This window comes from Vigna unguiculata, chromosome 10 (assembly GCF_037176805.1).
Source record: "Vigna unguiculata cultivar grain cowpea cultivar isolate G323 ecotype 2 chromosome 10, ASM3717680v1, whole genome shotgun sequence".
Classification (NCBI taxonomy): Eukaryota; Viridiplantae; Streptophyta; class Magnoliopsida; order Fabales; family Fabaceae; genus Vigna; species Vigna unguiculata.
In genome coordinates this window covers 43204344-43222277 of record NC_140801.1, presented here as the reverse complement: position 1 = coordinate 43222277, position 17934 = coordinate 43204344, and the positions used below count along the sequence as shown (strand labels likewise).

The 17934-nt window shown below is 40.4% G+C and overlaps 2 long non-coding RNA genes and 1 pseudogene across 5 annotated transcripts; 2 read left to right on the top strand and 1 right to left on the bottom strand.

The window, feature by feature from the left end:
• LOC146883262 (uncharacterized) lies at positions 1–1930 on the top strand. Of its 2 annotated transcripts, none has more exons than XR_014985188.1 (3): positions 1–110; positions 210–279; positions 1652–1930. It is a non-coding gene; the product is annotated as an uncharacterized LOC146883262 (long non-coding RNA). The 2 variants fall into 2 exon arrangements; XR_014985187.1 differs by having other exon boundaries at positions 39–110; positions 217–279.
• Positions 1931–5374: 3444 nt separating this feature from the next.
• On the top strand, positions 5375–7344 carry LOC146883261 (uncharacterized). Of its 2 annotated transcripts, none has more exons than XR_014985182.1 (3): positions 5375–5484; positions 5584–5653; positions 7026–7344. It is a non-coding gene; the product is annotated as an uncharacterized LOC146883261 (long non-coding RNA). The 2 variants fall into 2 exon arrangements; XR_014985181.1 differs by having other exon boundaries at positions 5400–5484; positions 5591–5653.
• Positions 7345–8343: 999 nt separating this feature from the next.
• Positions 8344–17578, bottom strand: LOC114166678 (5-OH-xanthotoxin synthase-like; annotated as a pseudogene). Its single transcript, XR_014985405.1, has 4 exons — positions 16867–17578; positions 14301–14497; positions 13837–13853; positions 8344–8905 (listed from the first exon to the last, which is right to left on the bottom strand). The product of XR_014985405.1 is annotated as a 5-OH-xanthotoxin synthase-like (transcript).
• Positions 17579–17934: the final 356 nt, after the last annotated feature.

Here is a 17934-nt window from a genome sequence, read left to right as displayed (position 1 = left end):
GGCACCTTTGCCCTTGCCCTGAACTCAGCAGCCGCCACCCCTCTGCTAGGGTTCGTTCTTCGTCTCGAACCAGTCCATCCCGAGAGCTCGACTAGTGATTCCCGCCCCACGTAAGTAACTCTAACCTACTGTACTTACCTTATGAGGTTTTACATTCGTTTCCACCGATTAAAATCCAAAAATCATTGTGTTCACCACTGTTCCGCCAGTTCTTAGGTCCATCGCTCGAGCTACTGTGCTCCAAGGTTCCGCGTCAAAGTTTCGTTAGCTCTTTTCCAGGTACGGGAAGTTAGGGTTATGGTTTTGAGTCTCTTTTTGAATGGTTTGGGCGTTATTTGTTGAATGTATGGTGGGATCTGTCGTTTGGGTGTGTGAGAGTACCTTGCATGTGATGTTTGGCCGGAAATCATGGCCGTACAGTGAAGAACAGTGGCGAGACCTGTTAATCTCGCCCAAGCGAGTCCATCTCGCCTAGGCGAGATGAAACAGGGAGCTCGCCTAAGTTTTTAGCGCGAAACGTCGCCCGGGCGGCTCGCTCAATTTTTGAGCGAGCAGGCAACTCGCCCAAGCGAGAGGGATCTCGCTTAAGCGAGATCCCGCGTTGCCCAGGCCCTTGTTTTCTTCGAATCCTCGCCTAGGCGAAGGGGGGGCTCGCCTGAGCGAGCCTGTCTCGCCTGAGCGAGACCCTTCAGCCTGAGCGAGGGGTTTGGGCGAGACAGAGTGGGTTGGATTGCGTTTTTGTCCTCTTGTGCTTGGATTTGTTTGGGTATGACTGCTATGATAAGATGCATGTACTGATGTATGAATATATGCCTAATGGGTTGCTATATATGTGTGACATGATTCATAAATGATGAATGATGAGTGTGGTGGGGACTTAGCATGTGAAATGAGTATACGGTTTGGAACTAAAGGAACATGGTATGAATATGAGACTAGGCCCCAGACTCATCGGGGTGGTGATGATCAGAGGTATGGATTCAAAATGTGAGGCGTATGAGGAATAGATCTCATGGATGAGTATGAGGTTGTAAATATGTTTTCGATATTCTCCTAATGTTGTTTTATGAATGTTGGTCCGTGTCAGCGTGTAATTCCTTGGGGTCTCTCGGTGAGACCTCTGGGGTTGCGCTTCAGTGGTCGGGACGTAATTCCATGGCCCCTGCTAGTGGGTGTTCATGGTGGTGCCCCATCTGTATAACTAGGTAAGGATTCAAGGTAAGGTTGCATCCTGACACTCCGAGGAGCCAGTCAGTCTCACTTAGAGCGGACTGACTCTTGTGGTGGGAGTAGCAGGAGGCCTGAAACTCACTAAGGGCTAACCTTGTGGTGGGAGAGATTTGATTCATTGCAACACTGGTAATACATGGCTCAGGATCGAGCAGCTCAGGTTCGAGCAGAGGTACCCACACAAGTGCAAGCATCCGCTGAATCCGACCAAGTTATACGTATCCGGATGAGTCGAGTCGAGTCGTAGTGTATTGGATGAAGAGTCATAACATGTTTGGTTACTATGTGGATATGAGATGATGAAAATATGTTTGACTGCATGATTTATGTTGCTAGCTCTAGCTTACCCGTTTTGTTGCATGTTTGTGATGTATGTGGCTGTTCTTCTTGCGATGATCATCAACTTGGTTGATGGGAGCAGATGGGCGAGGTTCACGTGGCCAGCAAGGGAACGATGATCCAGCAGCTTAGCCACCTGGGCTAGATCTCGCGCTTCTTTCTTTCATGTTTTCTTTAGGGCTATGGCCCCTGTATTCGTGGTTGTCGGATTGTAATCTTTTAGTTAAACAGCTATCCCACCTTTATCGGCATCGTGGTGTGCCTAGTTTTGTAGGGGTGATATTAAGGACCCCAGGACCGCGTTGTTATGCTTTTATCACGTGACGTTTCCTTTAATTTTACGTATTAAATTAAATGGGACGTTACATTTATGGTATCAGAGCAGTTCGTCCTTAGGATGACCTGAGGTTGTGGGTTTGTCGTGCTTTGCGGGCGTAAGTAGTCATGTCTAGTCGAGTTTGTCAGTGAAACCAAAAGTTTAGGAACAGAAAATGCCTTGATAGAGTAATGAGGGTGCACACTCATGACTAGATTTAAGGTTGTTTTCCTTTCTTAATTCTGATGGTTCGGGGAAATAGGGGCGACAGACAAAAAGGGATTCATTGTCTGTAAGTGATAGATTGTTGCATGGTATGATCTAGTTTGTCTTGCTGCGCCTCTGTGCTTTGTGTCTAGTGTTTACGGAGATAAGGGAATTGAGATTTAACGTCTTGGACTAATAAACTGGAGAATAGGCTAGAGTTCCCAAAATAAAGATACTGCAAGTTTTCTAAAGGGAGTGAATCAAAAGGGTAATAACACTAAGGGGTATCAGTGCATGCAAGTGCCACATCGTTTGAGGAAATCAAGCTGATTCTACACCCCGACGATGGTGAGGTTCCGAGTTATGAAAATGCATACGGTGTTAGATGGAGTGTCATTGAATATGGTCATATAGTCACATCTAGTGCTTCTTGGAGTGGTGTAAGAGGAACAATTGGCAAATCTGGGGTTGCTAAAAGTGGAGGAATTGCTTCGCGACAAGAAAGGGTAAGAGAGGAGGAGACTGGGAAGTGCAAAAGATGGCAAACCTCTAGTGAGAGGCTGAGATGGATAAGGGTTACGGGTCAGTCAGGAAAGATGACGTTTCTAAGTAGGGGAAGGAACAATTGATGGATAGGGAGGAAATGGCATAAGGGATTCATACCAGGATTAATAGTCAGCAGGTAATGAGGGGTATTTCCAAATTTGTGAGTGGGATGCTTTAAGGGGAAAGTAGTTCCCATGAGTAGGACATCTGACTATGGGTATAAGTGAAAGGTTTCACGTACTAGAAGAAGGGGCACGCCTTTAAAGGGTTATTCTCGTATGGAAGGACAACCCAACTGATGTCATAACACAATGATGGGGGAAATGAAGAGGGAAGTTCTGAGTGGTTGGCATGATGTCTACGATTGATGCTGAAGAGGTTAGCACGAATGAATCTCATACAGAGATGCACCTTACGAAGAGATGTTTGGACTAAGGGCCAATTTTCTTGGGGTCGTGTACTCTTTGATGTCGTCGGTATGGTAAAGGAGTCATGGTTGTCTTTAAGAGAGGACTTAGGTGGAGACGATGGTTTTGCTAAAATTACGACCAAGTGGAGACCCGCTCGAGGATATGGTGCCTTCGGGGTGATCAAAGTATTTAAATTTAAATCCGATCTGAATTATGCGATGTTGGGACGTAGTCTCAAGGGTGAATCAGTTGTTTTCTCAATCTCATCCTGACGAGCTGGACAACCCACGAGGTGGTGTTCTTGGATTAAAAAGAGATGATTCAATGGTGGCGTGTGAGGTATGGACCAAGCTAAATCGTGGGGACAAAGCTTCACGTGAATCAAAGACATCTGACGAGGGAAAGTGGATGGTAGACGAAGAGGATCTCAGTGGTAAAGGAGTTATAGACGTACTGTGGGACAAGTACCAGAGTTTTGGCCTTGGTGTGATAAAATTTCCCTTTACATTAGTGCCTGGGGAGGAAACTTGAGACAATAGTCCCTAATGGAATGGTTTCTACAACGAGTCTGAAATAAATACGGAGGTGGAGGAGATGTCGGAGGAGTAGTGGCTTATACCGAGTATGACCACAAGGATGACAGCAAATTTGGTGAACATCAGAGGAAAGGTAGTGGTGGAATAGATTGTTCAAGGGAAAACGTTAAATAAGGGAGGATTGGCTTTTCGGACCTATGGTTGTATAGAGTGGAAAACATGATGAAGGTAAGGCAATCTCAAACATGTTAGCTGTGTCGTCAAGGTTTAACGGCGAGTATCCAAGTGCGAACAGAGTCTTTAAAATGTGCAAGAAAGGGTATTGACAAAGGATGAAGTGCCTAACAGGACGCGTAGTTAGGAAGGGTGGATGCAATGTTGCAAAAAAAAAAAAAAAAAAAATGAGACGCTAAGACTATAAAGAGGCGAGTCCAAAGGATTTTACAAGTTGCATAGAAGTTTTGAAAGAAGGTTTCTCGGTGATGATTGATTCCTTGTCACGGCAGACATGAAAAAAAAAAGGGCATCATTTCGAGTAAACAAATGAATGGCTTTTTGAGGTGATCAGAGTAGCGCAGCGAGATGATGGCAAGTGATACTTATGAGGGGTAAAAGGTGTATGGAAAGAACTATCTTACTTATGAACAACAAATGTGTCGTTCTTATGAGTATCAGTTAAGGATGTCCAGTTACCAGTTAAAGTTGGAATTATGAAGTTGCTCAAAGAAAGTTGTGCAAGAGAAGTAGGGGATGGTTTGAGTTATGATTTCAAGTTAGGATGCCAACTTGGAAGTGAGGAAGTGAGAGTAGATGTTTAGCCACAGAAGGGAATTGAAGATCCTTGATTTGATGAAGTGAGAGTGAGAGTTGGTTGAGAACCATAAGTGTTGGGTTGGGAAGAGAATGTGTGAGGGATTTCATTCGTCTCGTCATCTTATTAGCACTAGTGAACCTCTCAACAAGGTTGAGAAACACCAAATCGGAATATCTTAGTTTGAGGTGTATCGTGGAGTTGCGTGGTACGAACCAGACTAGAGATTTGAAGTCAATGGAAGCTATGGTTCTGAGGTTTTGTGGAATGTTGCCTATAAGTTAGGAGGGATTAAAGATGAAGATAGGATGCCGATGCGATATGGTGAAGAAGGCAGTTGAAGGTTTAAATGAGAAGAAGATGTAGGAGTCTCAATATACACAAAAAGTGGTCAAAAGTGTTGATGGTGTGGCAGTAGGCCAACACTCGAGAGTGATCAAGTCAGTGGAGTGATGCATAAAGGAGTGAACAAGGTGATGTGAAGTGATAACGAGCGTGCCTTGGTTGGAGACTTAAGGTCATCTGAGAAGTTGATAAAAACCTACAAGAGGTAGCGGAGAACATATAGAAAGTGAGTCAGTATGTTAGATACAAGTTAGTGGGGCATGCATGGAGGAGCATTCGAATTTTACGGTTGGAGAATTTGGAGTGCTTCGAGAGTAGTGACTAATTTAATCTACATAGTTGGACACATATCGCTTAGCACAGAGGCAAAGTTTCCAATGGTTATAGGTGTGGGAGTCGTTGGACCTGTCGTGTTTGAGTAGTGGTTCCCGGAGGAGATAAGGAGAACATAGCTCCTTCCTATCTCATCGATGAATTTTCGAGGACGAAAATTTTTCTTGTTGGGGAGAATGTAAGACCCCATTTTCTTTTCAGCCCTAATGTCAGTGGGCCGCCCTCGTAAGTGGGCCTAAGGCCGACCCAACTTGTAAGCCCTTAGGTCTGCCCTAAAACCTAGGGTACCCTACACTTCAGAGGCACCTTTGCCCTTGCCCTGAACTCAGCAGCCGCCACCCCTCTGCTAGGGTTCGTTCTTCGTCTCGAACCAGTCCATCCCGAGAGCTCGACTAGTGATTCCCGCCCCACGTAAGTAACTCTAACCTACTGTACTTACCTTATGAGGTTTTACATTCGTTTCCACCGATTAAAATCCAAAAATCATTGTGTTCACCACTGTTCCGCCAGTTCTTAGGTCCATCGCTCGAGCTACTGTGCTCCAAGGTTCCGCGTCAAAGTTTCGTTAGCTCTTTTCCAGGTACGGGAAGTTAGGGTTATGGTTTTGAGTCTCTTTTTGAATGGTTTGGGCGTTATTTGTTGAATGTATGGTGGGATCTGTCGTTTGGGTGTGTGAGAGTACCTTGCATGTGATGTTTGGCCGGAAATCATGGCCGTACAGTGAAGAACAGTGGCGAGACCTGTTAATCTCGCCCAAGCGAGTCCATCTCGCCTAGGCGAGATGAAACAGGGAGCTCGCCTAAGTTTTTAGCGCGAAACGTCGCCCGGGCGGCTCGCTCAATTTTTGAGCGAGCAGGCAACTCGCCCAAGCGAGAGGGATCTCGCTTAAGCGAGATCCCGCGTTGCCCAGGCCCTTGTTTTCTTCGAATCCTCGCCTAGGCGAAGGGGGGGCTCGCCTGAGCGAGCCTGTCTCGCCTGAGCGAGACCCTTCAGCCTGAGCGAGGGGTTTGGGCGAGACAGAGTGGGTTGGATTGCGTTTTTGTCCTCTTGTGCTTGGATTTGTTTGGGTATGACTGCTATGATAAGATGCATGTACTGATGTATGAATATATGCCTAATGGGTTGCTATATATGTGTGACATGATTCATAAATGATGAATGATGAGTGTGGTGGGGACTTAGCATGTGAAATGAGTATACGGTTTGGAACTAAAGGAACATGGTATGAATATGAGACTAGGCCCCAGACTCATCGGGGTGGTGATGATCAGAGGTATGGATTCAAAATGTGAGGCGTATGAGGAATAGATCTCATGGATGAGTATGAGGTTGTAAATATGTTTTCGATATTCTCCTAATGTTGTTTTATGAATGTTGGTTCGTGTCAGCGTGTAATTCCTTGGGGTCTCTCGGTGAGACCTCTGGGGTTGCGCTTCAGTGGTCGGGACGTAATTCCATGGCCCCTGCTAGTGGGTGTTCATGGTGGTGCCCCATCTGTATAACTAGGTAAGGATTCAAGGTAAGGTTGCATCCTGACACTCCGAGGAGCCAGTCAGTCTCACTTAGAGCGGACTGACTCTTGTGGTGGGAGTAGCAGGAGGCCTGAAACTCATTAAGGGCTAACCTTGTGGTGGGAGAGATTTGATTCATTGCAACACTGGTAATACATGGCTCAGGATCGAGCAGCTCAGGTTCGAGCAGAGGTACCCACACAAGTGCAAGCATCCGCTGAATCCGACCAAGTTATACGTATCCGGATGAGTCGAGTCGAGTCGTAGTGTATTGGATGAAGAGTCATAACATGTTTGGTTACTATGTGGATATGAGATGATGAAAATATGTTTGACTGCATGATTTATGTTGCTAGCTCTAGCTTACCCGTTTTGTTGCATGTTTGTGATGTATGTGGCTGTTCTTCTTGCGATGATCATCAACTTGGTTGATGGGAGCAGATGGGCGAGGTTCACGTGGCCAGCAAGGGAACGATGATCCAGCAGCTTAGCCACCTGGGCTAGATCTCGCGCTTCTTTCTTTCATGTTTTCTTTAGGGCTATGGCCCCTGTATTCGTGGTTGTCGGATTGTAATCTTTTAGTTAAACAGCTATCCCACCTTTATCGGCATCGTGGTGTGCCTAGTTTTGTAGGGGTGATATTAAGGACCCCAGGACCGCGTTGTTATGCTTTTATCACGTGACGTTTCCTTTAATTTTACGTATTAAATTAAATGGGACGTTACACTTTATTTCTTTGTAAATTGTTATTCAACACTATTTAAATGGGTTATTTGCACTTTATTTGAAATTTATGAATGTTATGCATTATATTTTTATTTGAATTTATGATTAAAATATATTATTAAATATTAAAATTTTCTTTTATAAATACCCGCGGGTACATGTGAATATCTGTGGATATTAAAAAAATATGCAAGTACCTTCATAATAAATACCCGCACGGATATGAATATAGATACGAGACGAATATTTATCCAACGGATAAGATACGAGAAAGTTACTACCTGTATCATCTCTACTCATAATATATAAATTAGTATTAGTATCGGACCGATCAAAGCTAAATTAAATAAATATTATAAATATATTATATTAGTGTTTGTATAATCGATATTAACTTTTAAATAAATAATAAAATAAATAAAATTATTAACAGTTTAGTTGATACTAAAATAAATATGAATACTAAACATAAATAAAATTAATGTAATTAATTAAGTCGATGGCAACCTTATTTTTTTAAAATTTATTTAAGTTAATCTTGACTAATCTAAATGAACTCACTACTAAATAATACATATTTTCCCTGTCAATTTTATTTTGAACTTTTTTTCTTTATGTAAAAAAATACTTACAAATTTCGTTACCAAAAATAGTTTGCAAGAAATTTTTATCACTTTTTTAAAATATTTTGTACAAAATATTTTTCATCACAAATCTTGTAACAAATATTTGTGAATTTTTAGAAAATAATTATCCACAAAAAATTACTTACCAATTAAAATTTTAAAATAAAATGATGAAAAAAGTTTTCCCTTTTACAAAAGTTTTATAACAAGTTTACAAAATAAATCTCATGAAATATGAAAATTTTGATCATTTTAATCAATTCAAATATCAATCCTTTTTGTCTATGCCAAAATTTAGAAACTAATATGTAGTCAACAAAACCTTGAGAAAAATAGGTCTTTATTACATCTTTTACTAATCTTTTATTTTAATATTTTCTATAATTCACTGATTACAACTTTTGGATTCACATTTGGCTCTTGGCCATAACGCATAGAGGATTCTTCTTATGCTGTGCAATCCCTGGAGACGTTTCCGGCAATTCCCAGTCAAAAGAATAAAGAAGATTACTAAGAATAACATCCAATGAAGCCAAACCCATATGCAAACCTGGGCACATTCTACGACCAGCACCGAATGGTATGAAACAAAAATCTTGTCCTCGAAGATCTACACTGCTGTTTAAAAACCTCTCTGGTATAAACTCTTCTGCATCTTCCCAAGCCTCAGGATCTCTATGAATAGCCCAAGCATTCACATATATTATTGTCTTCGCTGGAATTTCATAATCATCTATAATAACTTTTTTCCTTGTTTCTCTAGGAATAAGTAATGGTGCTGGTGGGTGCAATCTTAGAGTCTCTTTTATCACTGCTTTTAAATAGGGAAACTTTTGAACATCATCTTCATCTAAAAAGGCTTTCTCACCACTTAAACTTCTTACTTCCTCTTGAACTTTCTTCATGATTCTTGGATGCTTTAACAGTAAAGTCATAGTCCACACTACTGTGGCTGCAGTTGTAGCTGTTTGTTATGACAAGATGAAAAGAAACAGATTAAGAGAAAAAGAAGACACACAAATTTACGTGGTTCAGTCAATGTGACCTACGTCCACGGGGCAGTTCAAGAGTTTCTTATTTCTGAATAATGATAGAGAGATCCATGATACAGATGCCTTTTAGCCTTATAAAAGAGTAAAAAAATAACAGCCCCTTTAAACCTCATTACAACCCATAACTATATCATAAATATATGAAGTAAGGAAGATGAAGGGACAACATAACATTCAAGGCATCTTAACAATTCTCCACCTTGACTTGAATTTTCCCAAGTCACCAGTAACCAAGAACAACTCTTCTGCCTCTTCACCCCGAAGGGTCTCAAGCTATGCGAACATTCACCAAGTTCAAGCTATGCTTAAACTTGGCAGAAGACAAAGGCTTAGTCAACATATCTGCGGGATTGTCTACGGTGGATATCTTCTCTATCGAGAACGATTTGTTTTCAATTACATCACGTATGAAATTCAACCTGACATCAATATGCTTTGATCTTTCATGATAAACTGGATTTTTAGCCAAGCATAATGCACTTTGACTATCACAATAAAGTATACGCCTTTGCACATGCAAACCCAAGCTATCAATAAGACCTTGCAACCATATACCTTCTTTGACTCCTTCTGTCAAAGACATGTATTCCGCTTCAGTGGTAGACAAAGCAACAGTAGGTTGAAGTGTTGCTTTCCAACTAATAGCACAACCATAAAGAGTGAAGATATAACACGTCAAAGATCTTCTTTTCACAAGATCTCCACCATAATCAGAATCTGCATAACCAATAAGACCACACTCAATATCATTGGAACCATAAACCAAGCATATATTACTAGTACCTTTTAAATATCGCATAATCCACTTCACAGCTTCCCAGTGAGCTTTCCCAGGATTACCCATAAATCTACTAACCACACTCACAGCATGAGCCAAATCTGGTCTTGTACAAACCATTGCATACATCAAGCTCCCAACAGCACTCGAGTAAGGAATCTTATTCATATAATCCTTCTCTTCATCAGTACTAGGAAGAGTGCTAGCATCAAGTTTAAAATGTGCTGCCAAAGGAGTACTAACAGGCTTAGAATTCTCCATTTGAAAAGACTGCAACAACTTTTCAATGTATTTCTTCTGAGATACATAAAGTAGACCTGCATTCCTGTCTCTCCAAATCTCCATTCCTAAAATCTTCTTGGCTGCACCCAAATCCTTCATCTCAAACTCACTGTTTAACATAGCTTTAAGAGCATCAATATCAGTCTTGCTCTTAGCTGCAATTAACATGTCATCCACATATAATAACAAATATATATAGGAACCATCTTGCAACTTCCTACTATAAACACAATTATCAAACTCATTTCGAACAAAATTATAGGAAACCATAAAAGCATCAAACCTCTTGTACCACTGCCTCGGGCTCTGTTTTAAACCATACAAGGACTTTTTTAGCAAACACACATGGTTCTCTTTTCCAACCTCAAGGAATCCATCTGGCTGCGACATATAAATTTGCTCCTCTAAATTCCCATGCAAGAATGCAGTTTTCACATCAAGTTGCTCTAACTCCATATCCAAAGCGCTCACCATGGCCAACAAAACTCGAATAGTCTTATGTTTTACCACAGGTGAAAACACTTCATGGTAGTCAATTCCCTCTTTTTGTGAAAAACCTTTTGCCACAAGTCTTGCCTTGAATCTAGATGGTTCAACATCAAGAATCCCTTCTTTCTTCTTGAACACCCATTTGCATCCTACTGGCTTTACACCTTTAGGTAATGGTACTAACTCCCAGGTCTGATTTTTCTTAAGTGATTGCATCTCCTCATTCATGGCAATTAACCATTCTGATGCTTCTTTACTCTGGATTGCATTCTTATAGGATTTAGGCTCATCATAATAGAGATTTTCACTAACTGCCAAGGCATATGAAACAGAGTTAGTATCAACAACACATGTAACATCTGCATACCTTGCAGGTTTTCTGATTTCCCTTTTTGTTCTCCTTGTTGCTATACTTTGAGGTTCTTCTTGGACATTATTAGATTGATCTATCGGATCCAAATTTTCTTTATTTGAATCTTCAACCTCAAGCTCCACCTTTTGATGAACTCCCTTATTCCCTGCAATATTTTCAACCTCCTCTTTTTGGCCAAACATAGCAGACTCATTAAAGGTAACATCTCTGCTAATAATAAACCTTTTATTTCTATTATTTTCAGTACACCATAATCTATATCCTTTGACACCCGTAGGATACCCAAGAAATATACATTTCATTGCCCTAGGCTCTAATTTACCATCATTCACATGAGCATAAGCAGGACAACCAAATATACGTAAACCAGAATAATTAGAAGGTTTACCAGACCATACCTCTTGAGGAGTCTTTAAATCAATAGCAGTAGATGGAGACCTGTTCACCAAATAGACAGCAGTATTAACTGCTTCAGCCCAAAATTCTTTTGAGATACCAGCATTTAAACGCATGCACCGAGCACGCTGAAGTAGTGTTTGATTCATCCGTTCAGCGACACCATTCTGTTGTGGTGTATATCGTACTGTAAGGTGCCTGACTATACCTGCTTCTTTGCAGTAATCATCAAACTCTGTATTGCAGAACTCCAATCCATTATCTGTTCTTAGAGTCTTGACTTGTTTCCCAGTCTGTTTCTCAACCATAGTCTTCCACTCCTTGAACCGTCCAAACACTTCATCCTTGGTCTTCAAAAAATACACCCAAACCTTTCTAGAGTAGTCATCGATAAAGGTCACAAAATACCTGCATCTTCCATGAGACAAGACAGGGGAAGGACCCCATAAATCAGAATGAACATATTGTAATTTTTCAGTTGAAGTGTGCTTACCGTGACAAAATTTCAGCCTGCGTTTTTTACCCATAACACAAGATTCACAAAATTTCAATTTCCCTGTCACCGCTCCACCCAACAATCCTTGTTTACTTAACACAGCAAGACCACGTTCACTCATATGACCCAATCTACGATGCCATAATTCTGTATTATCAACATGTTGCTCTAAAGAATGGGATACAGACACCGTTCCCTGAAAGGAATGGCCAAGCATAACATAAATTCCATGTTGTAGCTTTCCTTTCATGACAACCAGAGCACCTTTGGAAACTGTAATTTGTCCATCTTTTCCTGAAAAATTGTACCCTTGTTTGTCTAAGGTACCAACAGAGATCAGGTTCTTTCGCAAGCCAGGAACATACCAAGCATCAAATGTTCTAACAATGCCATCATACATTTTTATCTGCACAGCGCCACTTCCTTTCACACCAAGCTCCTCATCATCACCCAACTTTACACTGCCATTCCATTCTTTAAATGAACTGAACAACTCCTTGTTAAAAGTCATGTGATAAGAAGCACCGGTATCCATGACCCATGTATCAGTAGAACCAATAGTGCTGACCGTCAAAACATCTCCGCCATCTCCTTCATCTGAGCTCTCACCTGAGACAACTGCACTAGAACGAGCAATAGTTGCTCTGGCATTATTATTTCTTTCTTTCTTCAGTTGTGGACAATTCTTCCTTATGTGCCCCACCTCTTTGCACTTGTAACATCTCACTTTCTTTGACTTTGAAAGTGAATTACTGCGCGTATGACCCTTGCTACTATTTCCTCTTTCCATGCTTCTGCCTCTGCTAACTATCAAGCCTGCATCATCCCCGTTGGAACTAGAGACTCTTCTCTTCAGTTCTTTAGATTGCAAACTTTCTTTCACGTTGTTGACAGTAATACTATCCCTGCCATACAACATAGTATCAATAAAATTTTCATATGATTTCGGCAGAGAACATAACAAAATAATAGCTTGATCCTCATCATCAATTTTAACTCCAATACTCTGTAGATCCAAGATAACTCGATTAAAGTTATCAAGATGATTTCTCACAGATATATTCTCAGACATCTGCAACGTATAGAGACGTTGTTTCTGATACAACCGATTGGTTAGAGATTTTTTCTGGAATTTATCTTCCAACATCGTCCACATCCCTGCAGCTGTTGTCTCTTCACCCACCTCTCTCAGAACTTCATCAGTCAAACTCAAGAGAATCAAACTGTGTGCTTTTTCCAACATCAAGTTCTTCGCATCATCTGTCATAGTCGCTGGTAATTGATCTGCACCCTCTAGTGCTGCAGCGCACCCCTGATGCACCAGAACCGCCTTCATCTTCAATTTCCACAAAGTGAAATCATTCGATCCATTGAATTTATCAATATCGAATTTGTACGAAGACATTGCGTTTCTCCAGAGTAGGTCCCTAGTGTACCTAGAGCTCTTGAGGGGGTTTCACTGGGGAGAACAACACCAATGAGATCTGAGCCTAACCACATAAGACACTGACACCACTCTCAACCCAAAAACTTTAAGGCAATGGGTTTATGGGTCTTGATTCTTATATAGTGCTCTACTTTCTCATTTCTGGTTGATGTGGGACTTAGACTCACACTTGAATTCCTAACAATCTCCCCCTCAAGGGTGAGTCCCTTCAACCACATTGGTACACTCCCCCTCCAGCGGAAGCATTCCCAACCACGAGTACCCCTTCTCGTACCGCCGTTCATCTTAACGGGACACGCTTACCTGGAACCCTTGCCAGGAAGACTTTCGATACAGGGACCTGCACTCGTCTAAGCCGGTTTTAACCATCGGCTCTGATACCACTTATCAGGTTTTACAGAGGGGGTTTCACTGGGGAGAACAACACCAATGAGATCTGAGCCTAACCACATAAGACACTGACACCACTCTCAACCCAAAAACTTTAAGGCAATGGGTTTATGGGTCTTGATTCTTATATAGTGCTCTACTTTCTCATTTCTGGTTGATGTGGGACTTAGACTCACACTTGAATTCCTAACACTGTTGCTGCAATCAGAATGTCCTGCAGAAGAAAAAAAAAATTCAGTACTTAATAATTGGATGAAAATGAATTTTCACATTAATATTTTATTTTGTGAGTGTTAAACAAGACTTTATTTCCTTTGGGGATTGACAAATGTATCTAAAGAAGAAATATATATTTGGATTCTTAGTAAGCTCTCCCTCAAGTGTAACTTCTTTTATATTGATACTTCTTCTTTTAGTCCAAGCATTTCAAACTGTGATGAGTACCCTCACAATACAATAAGACTTCAATTCAACTCATGTAAAACGGTGACAATAACTTATCAAAAATCTTAAAACAATAAATTTTTATTATTCTTACATGTTTTCCTTAATACTATGAAGAAATGAGATAAGAATACTATATGTAAGTTTTTTTTCTGTGCAAATTGAAGAAGACAAAGTAAAGGGAAGAAATGAAATAGAAAGGAATGGAAATTCAAACCATTATCACAGCTTTGATGTTATCATTGGTGATATCGATGGAAAACGAATAGTGTTTCTTGAGTTGAAGTAAGACATCAACGATGTCATCTTCGTGAGGAGTATTTTTACGAGAATCTGCCATGTGTTCGTCAATGACTTGTTGGTAGAACTTATCCATCTCCTTGAAATTCCGTTCAAGACGTGTAGGTGTTAGCACTTTGTAGACAACAACTCTATAATCTTGTGAACAAATTTTATTCACTTCTTGTGTTGTTTTATTCATACAATACATAATATATTTATAGACCCACATTTCCTTACCATTGTACTCTCAACGGCTATAAACGGCTAACTCATTAATTACCTAGACTCCAACGGCTAGTGCATTAACCACTCACAACGGCTAGTTTCTTACAACGGCTAGTTACCTATAGTGGTAAATACATTTAAGTTTATTAAAAACCCAACAAAACTCCCCCTTAAACTTAAATGCTTCTTTTATTCTCCATCTTTGTTCCTTTATTCTTCATCACGGCTTCCAACGTACAATAACTCTTCTCACATTGTGTTTGTCCCTTTCATGAATAGTTAAGTTCTTCGCTTTCTTCATGACTGACTTCCCTTTCACTTTATCTATGGTCGACTTGTACTTCGCTTTCCCTGTGACTAACTTGTTCTATGCTCTCTCAGTTTTTGCATCCTTACTGGCAAACTTGTTCTTCTCTTTGACCAACTTGTTACTCATTGGGTTCTTTGTCTTTGTGGCTGATTTATCGTTAACTGAGTTCTTATCAATAGGTCGACTTCCTTTTGAAAGATTAAACCACACCCACATATTGTTGTGCTCAATCTCCTCAATCTCCTTATCTATTTCAAGTCGCCACTTCTCATCTTGCACTTCCAGTGCAGCTCTCAGATCTTTCTCAACTTGTAACTGTTCTTGAAAACTTGAAACATCTTCTTCAAATTCCAAGTGCTGCTTTTGCAAAGCTTGTTTTCTTCTCTCTACGCTTTCTTGTAGAATTAAATTGTCTCTAACCTCTTTTTCAATACTTTGTTGCAAGTCTTCTTTTGCAATCTCTAACCTTTGAATTAGAAGCTTTTCTTCTTCAAATTTTGAGCTATTCAAGCTTTTCACACGCTCCACCGTGTTATTTGAGTAATCTACGCTACTCGAATGTCTTGTCGAGTTATCAACTATACTCAGTCTTTTTGCTGAATTCTCCATGCTATTTGGTCTTCTTGCCAAGTTCTCCACTTGCTTATGCTCGGCCCCCGAGCTACGCACCATCATCAACAATGTCGCTTCTTCTTTTGCTTCTTCTGTGACGTTAATCATCTCTTCATTTCTACTTTCAGATCTACAATCTTTGGCAAAATGTCCGGACTTACCACAACTGAAACACTTGCCCGAGTAACAGTCTTTTGCATAATGACCATACTTGCCACACTTGAAGCACTCAACATTTGAGTTGCTTGATTGGCCTCTTCTCCATGGACCTCGTCCTCTTCCGTGCCAATTTTGTTGACCGAATTGTTCTTTCTCTTCTTGTTCTCGACTTCTACCACCAGGACCTCGTCCATCGTCCTCTGCCTTGAGTGTTCTGAGCTTTCTCATCTTTAATTGACATCTTCGTTTGGAGTAATTGATCAAGTGGCTCCCACTTCTTCTTCTTTCGTTGTTCGTGTGCTTTAAGAGATCCTGCAAGCTCTTCAACCGTGAGCTTTGATAGGTCCTTGGACTCCTCAATCGCGCACACCACATTCTCGAAGTCGTTTGTCAATGACCTCAAGATCTTCTCCACAACTCGGCTAGTGGGTAACGTCTCTCCGTTTCTAGCAAGTTGGTTCGTCACAGTTTCAACTCGAGTAATATACTCGGCTACTCCTTCGGTCTCTCTCATCCTCATGCTCTCTAGTTTGCCTCTAAGTGTTTGTAGTCGCACCTGCTTCACTCGGTCATCTCCTTTATACGCCTTCTCCAAAATATCCCACGCTTCTTTTGAAGATTTGGCACTTGCAATCTTCTCAAAGTCAGACTCGTCCACAGCTTGGTACAGGATGTACAAAGTTGCCTTGTCCTTCACACGTGCGTCTTTCAGCACTTTCAACTGGGCATTTGACCAACCTGTAGTGTTGGCTGGTTCATCGAAACCATCTTCAACCACCTCCCAATTTTCTTGGGATCCAAGAAGGGCCTTCATTTTGAGACTCCAATTGTCATAGTTGACAGTCTTTGTCAACTTGGTCAGGGAAATATTGTTTGTAAGACTGGCCATCTCACTTTCTTTTTTTCTCAAACACTTAGCTCTTTTTTCAAGCACTCAAGCTCTTTAGCTCTCTCTTTTTTTCACTCAAACATTCAAGCTAACTGGCTCTGATACCACTTTGTTAGCACTTTGTAGACAACAAACTCTATAATCTTGTGAACAAACTTTATTCACCTCTTTTGTTGTTTTATTCATACAATACATAATATATTTATAGACCCACATTTCCTTACCACTCACAACGGCTAGTTTCTTACAACGACTAGTTACCTATAGTGGTTAATACATTTAAGTTTATTAAAAATCCAACAGTACGCAGTCCTCTCGGTGTATCAACCCAACCCATGAAAGGAATATAATCTGAAAAAAAAAAAAAAAAGAGGATACCACCAATCGTGGCTTCACACTCACTGAACAACCTGTGAAACATGCTCCTTTCGGTTCCTTCCTCTTCATACCTTTTCCCCAAAGCAATTCTACATATAACAGTGCTACTAAGAGACGTTAACAATTGGTTCAGATTTGTAACTTCTGAAGTTGAGGCATAGCGAGATATTGTTTTTATCATTTGCTTCACCTCAAAATTTCTTATTGAGGAAAAACATGAGACACGTTTGGAGCTAAAGACATGAATAACACAGATTTTTCTGATTTCTCTCCAATAGCTACTGTATGGGGAAAATGCCATGTCTAAGCCATCATAGGACAGTTTCTGTTGGCCAAGTAATTTGGGTCGATCACAACAATCAAGGTCATGGTCTTTCATTACCACTTTGGCTAGTTTTGGTGAGGAAACAACTATTACTCGTCTTAAACCTAATTGAAGGGAAAACAAAGGACCGTATTTCTTTGAGAATTGCCGTAGCTGCATATGAAGAGAAGAACTTTCTAGTTGGTGAACATTTCCTACTATGGGAAGACCTCTAGGACCAGGTGGAAATGGTGGGCTTTTCAAAGTTGAGTATTTGAAGAACAGCAAAAACAAAGGAAAAGTTAGGCAAAGAATTAGAAGAAGTCATGAGAACATTGTGACCTATATCTGACCAGAAAGAGAATTCTTACTTTTGATTGAAATAACTCCGTCAGCTTCCTCATATGGTATTTATAGATGAGGAATCCTAGGACACGAATTTTAATACATTGCATCAATATTACTGTTTTTTATGTTGAGTACAGTTTATATGTGAAATAAAAGCATGGGTATTATTAAACAGTTTTACTCAAAATTGGAAAATGATTTTTTACTAGTAAATTTTGATAACTTTCTCTTACAATCTTATGTGACATATTTTAAATGGTTCTCCATTTCTTCATTTTCTCATTCTCAATATTCCAAAATCACTTAGAAGATGACACATCATGTTATAAGAGAAAGTTGTTAAA